The sequence below is a fragment of the Lycium barbarum genome, chromosome 4, assembly GCF_019175385.1.
Source record: "Lycium barbarum isolate Lr01 chromosome 4, ASM1917538v2, whole genome shotgun sequence".
NCBI classification, from domain to species: Eukaryota; Viridiplantae; Streptophyta; class Magnoliopsida; order Solanales; family Solanaceae; genus Lycium; species Lycium barbarum.
In genome coordinates, this window is record NC_083340.1 from 72,139,205 (window position 1) to 72,145,064 (window position 5,860).

Consider the following 5,860-nt stretch of genomic DNA (forward strand, 5'->3'; position numbering starts at 1 on the left):
AGTTTTCCACTTTTTGTTCAATAGAATTGAACTAGAAAGTGTGCAAATGATGGAAAGACCTCTTAAACCCCTAGAACTTTCATAAGTGGGACCCGATTACCCTAGAACCCTCACAAGTAATGACATGACACGTAATATATGTAAATAATATACGTCACCCCATCCGGTCTGACGTGGGCCCGCTACTCTCGGATTTTCCTTACAGTCTTGCTGGACTTACTTGAAGTGAATCCAAAGGGAACCTTTGATCCCGATTTCGTTACCAAATGATAAATACTATGACTCCTCTAACGAGGGCACTTCCATGACGATAATGATAACAATGATGTTAGATAAGAGAATATGCCTATGATACGTACTACCGGAACGACTCTATGACTAAGATGACTAAGCTAAGTATCTTATGTAAACATGAAAATGATAAACTAATTTTTGAATCTTATTTATATTTCCTAGCTATGACTTTATTTTCTAAAAGATTTCAAAGTCTATGAACTGTCATCTATGATGCCCCGATTTCATTCTACGTTTACTTTAATATTATTCCCCGTTGGTAGTCTCACCTTAAAATACTCATTCCTTCAAGGTGAGACAAAGCGATCACGAGTATTCTATAATATAACCGGAGGTCACCGACCATTACGTCACTCCGATGACTACATGATTCTTCTTTGGGATTTCCTGCGTGCCTATGAGACATATGTATATAGGATACGTAAATGCATATAAGACATGTAAATGTATGTAAGATATGTGTATATATTTTTAAAACATGCACGTGACGAAAGAGCTAGAGCGCTATAGACGTTGATACATGCACATGATACACGTATATGTATATGATAAAAGCACCAGAGCGCTATAGACGCTGATGTACCTACACGACACACGTATAGGTATATGATAAAAGAGCTAGAGCGCTATAGACGCTGATATATGTACATGATATATGCATGTGTATACGGGGAAAATGGAGGTAAGGGCAGAGCGTTATAAACGCATATCCACCTGATCAGTTGGCATTACATGATATGATATCGTCCCGGACGCGGGATGCCCGGACGCGGGATGTGCATATTTATGGTTAAATGGATCGGCTGTCGACGCCTCGGCAATATGATATATTCTATTTTATGTATATATACATATATATGAGTAAGGAAAGCTAAGGAAGCACGGCATCTGCCCAAGGGCACTTATATGTACAGGTTATGTTTCTATCCCAGGACATTTGTTGTAACTCTCTTATGTCATTATACATGATTCATATTTTTCGTATATTACTATTTATGCCTTACATACTCGGTACACTATTCGTACTGACGTCCCTTCTTGTGGACGCTGCGTTTCATGCCGCGCAGGTCAGCAGACAGGTGGACTTGATCCTTAGAAGCCTTACCAGCAGTGTTGACAGCGCTCCAGTTGTTCCGGAGCCCCACTTTCGTGGTACTATTTTGTGTATGTATTTTCGGGCACGACAGTACTCGACCCTTTCTATGTATAAGTGTACTGTGTCTAGAGGCTCGTAGACAGATATGTACAGTCAGTTAAGTACAGTAGGTATATGGTGTTTTGGCATGCTAATGTTGATGTATAAGTGATAACGAAGTTTATTAGTCTATGTTCAGAACGACGCCGCTAATGTTAATCTTAAAAAAAAAATGGCTCTGTTTACATAGCTTGCTAAGAGGTAAAGGTAAAACGATAGACAAGGGGTGCTTGGTACAAGTATCGGGTACTCGTCACGACCCCTAGTTGGGTCGTGACAGGATCCAGGAGTTTGATAGTAAGGAAAGTGGGATGACAGATGGAGAATGGACACGGAGAAAAGGGCCACTATAAGGGAACCCCCTCCCAAAGTGCTACAAGACCCCACAAGGTCAGTTGAACATTCGAGGATGAATGTTCTAAAGGGGGGGAGGATGTTATATCCCGTATTTCATACATTCGGATAATTCGAGAAAGTCGTGGCAAGTTAAGGACAAGATCATTTTCAAGAGTTATCTGATGTACGAGTTGTTAAGAATATTATTTATGTACATTGGTAGTATGGAAATATTAGGAAAGGCCACGGGTAAAAACAGAAATTCGCAAAATGAGTATGGTAATATTATGGAAGGCTAGGGGTAAAACGGTAATTTCACATAATTTTCAAGAATATTCTTGGAGGACCAAAAGTGTTCAAGAAATTTCTTGAAGGGGCCAAAGCGGCCGTCCAACCTAAGGTGGTGTGCCTCTTTTGACTATGTGATTATACATATGGGTCAAAGCTTATAAAACAAGACATTAGTTATTCTTATTTAATTTGAAGAAGGCTCTAGAAAATTGGAGAGAAAGGCCATGTGCTTATATGATATTGGAAGAGGCTAAGTATATATATATATATATATATATATATATATATATATATATATATATATATATATATATATATATATGGGGACATCTTTTAATTCAAGAAATTGGAAGAAAGAACAAAAACAAAAGAAAGAAGAAAAGAGGGGAGGTGGTTCGGCCATGGTGGCCAAACATGAAGGCCATGGAGGTTGATCCAAAAAAATATTTTCTTGTGGTAGTCCAAGTGATTGGAAGGTCCTCTTTAACATGAGACAATTGTTGAAGCAAGTAGAAGGCTTTTTGGTGTCATATACCAACCCTAAACCAAGTGGGAAGTTGGAGAAAAAGGTAAGGTTTCATCTCTTTTATGTGTTATGGATGGTTTGTGAGTATTATAATGTGTGAAAATGAATGAAATTCATGAAATGTATGCATGTTGGTTGTAGCCGTGTGGGTGGTTGACTTATGTAGAAGTGATGAATTAATTTTACTTAGTACCATGATAGTTGTGGTTATAGATGGTTCATGCATGTTGTGGTATGTTGAAGTAAATGAAACTCATGAAAGTATGTAGTGTGTATGTGTGGCCGTGTGGTGCTTAGGTGGTATGGAAGAGAGTGAGCAAATTTTATCTTGTATGTTGGTTGTTGTTGTAGTGAAATCTATGGTGGAAAATGGAAGCTTAATAATTTTAGTTTAGGTGGTAATTGTTGGAAACTTGTTCTAGAAGTTTATGAAGATTGAATATGATGTTCTTGCATGTATGGCATATAAGGTTGTTAGTATGGTGTTGTTGGAATATAAATTATAAGGTTGTTATTGTTTTTGTTGGAGTTGGAAAGTCTTGAAGGAAGTAGTATGTTAATTGAAATTGTTACTATGATTATTGGCATTGTTGTTGATAGTTCGGCCGGGTTGAATTCCCGGATTGTCGTTGATTAAATTGGCTAAGTTGAAGTTTTGGAGATGGTGTATTTATAGGGGAAGTGCTGCCGAAATTTCGGTAGACAAATTTTACCTTAAGATCCCACTTCTAAATGCTCTAATCAATGTTTGGTAAATGTGACCAAATTGTAGATTTTGGCGGATTTGCAACTTGAATTTGGAGTAGCATAAGGAGCGGAAAAAGGTATGTAAGGCTTTACTCTTCCTTCTATGGCATGTCTTAGACGTAATAGGTCGGATACGAGCCTTGGGGACAACTCTACTCTCCGGAATCCGCATCTAAAGTTTTCCCTTTTTCATTCAGTAGAATTGAACTAGAAATTGTGTGAAATGTTGGAAAAACTTCCTAAACATCTAGAACCTGCATAAATAGGACCCGACTACCTTAAAACCCTCACAAATGACGCCATGAAATGTAACATATGTAAATTGTGTACGCTACCTCACTCGGCCCGAGGTGGGCCCATTGTTCCCGGATTTTCCTTATTGTTCCGCTTGACTTATTTTGAAGCAGAATCCAAAGGAAACTTTCGATCCTTGTTCTGATTATCAAACGATAAGTACTGTACCATTCTAATGGAAATACGTCTATGGTGACAATGATAACGATGATGCTAAGGAAGAGAATACGTCTATGATAAGTATGACAAGAATGATTCCATGACTAAGAGTCTTAAGCTAAGGATTTAATATGAATATGAAAGTATCAAACTAGTTATTGATCTTTAATTCTATTCCTTGGTTATGACACTATCTTCTAGGGATTCCAAAGCAGATGAATTGATTTCTATGACATCCATGACTTCATTCTATGTTTTCTTGCAACGCTATTCTCCGTTGATAATCTCGCCTTAAAATACTCGTTCCTTCAAGGTGAGACAAAGCGATCACGGTTATTCCATAATGTAATCGGAGGTCACCGACCTTACGTCACTCCGATGGATACATGATTTTCTTTGGGCTCTCCTGCATGCTTATATGACATATGTATATAAGATATGGATATGAACATGGGGTGGGGGAAGGGATACATGGGGGACGGGAAGGGAAACATGTTTCATTGCCACCTGGTCAGCTGGCTTATCATCCCGGACGCGGGATGCCCGGACGCGGGATATATGGGCGAGCCGATGTATTTCGGTGCTATGTGGGCGAGCCGACATTGTTCGGTGCAATGCTATGACCTGATATGATATGACATGCTATGTTATGACCTGATATGATATGACATGATATGCTATGACCTGATATGATATGATATGACATGATATGCTATGACCTGATATGATATGACACGATATGATATGACATGATCTCATATGATATGATACGATATGATATGATATGATACGACATGACATGATACAAGTTCTATTTTCTATGTCTATGAAAAAGAAATGTTTTTAAAAGGGAAAGACAAGCATGCACGGTATTCGCCCTCAGCGGCACTCATATGTACAGGTTACTCTTTTATCCTATGACATGTTCTATGTTTCCATGCAGTTATTATTCATGCGCACAATTTTTGCTATGTTACTATTCTTGCCTTACATACTCAGTACATTGCTCGTACTGACCCCTCTTCTTCGGGGGCTGCATCCATGCCGCGCAGGTACACCCAGAAGAGTTGAAGCTAGCATAGAAGATGTTCCAGCGGGGTTGGTAGGCTCCACTTATTCTGGAGTGCGGTCGAGTCAGAGTATATGAGCCATGATGTTTTGTTCGATGCTAGAGACTTTGCAGACAGAGTCGTAGGTATAGAGTGTCAGCCTTGTATATGGCTTCGTCTGTCAATATGTTATTATGTTTCAGTTCATGGGTCCCATATGATGACAGACTTTGCTTATGAAAAAAAATTTGGAGAGCCTACTATGTATTCTATTCTTAATTAATTCAAGGGTTTATATATGTAATAAGAGTCAGCGGGTTCGCTCGGCTCCAGATACGAGGTCGGGTGCCCATCACACCCTAGTAAAGTCGGGGTGTGACATGCTGCTTTTGTTTTAAAAAGCCCTGGAAATGGTCTGCTTGAGCGGTCTTAACATCTTCATAGAACAGAGAATTATGCCTCTCAGTACAGAGACTTTTTAAGACCTCCCCGAGAGCGGAAGGAGAAAATTCGATTGCTTCGAGGTGGCCTTTGACTATGGCCTCGAGGTCCAGCAGATCAATCCAGAATTGAGGATCCTCCCGACCATAGAAAATTAGTTGATAGAAAGAGCAAATCTGCTCTCGAGTGGAAAAGGCCACCTCCGTATTAAGCAAGTCTCGCACCAGGACTTCATAGCTGGCAGACACGGTGGGGGTGGTTCTTAGGACTTGATGTACATATTCCACCCATTCTGGGTCCTGATGCGACTGGCTTAGATAGTAATGGAGAAGGTTGAGCTCCGAGGGGAGAACACCAAAAAGGGTCTGTGGACAAAGAAGTCCATAAAAGTTGTGCCAAAGGAGAACCCCAGTCCGTAGGACAAAACATAAAAATAGAATAATCTTTCCCCAGAAAACGACCCCCTGAAAAGCAGGATTTATTAAATAAAGCAAGGAAAGGCGTCTTTCTATATTCAACTTAGAACCA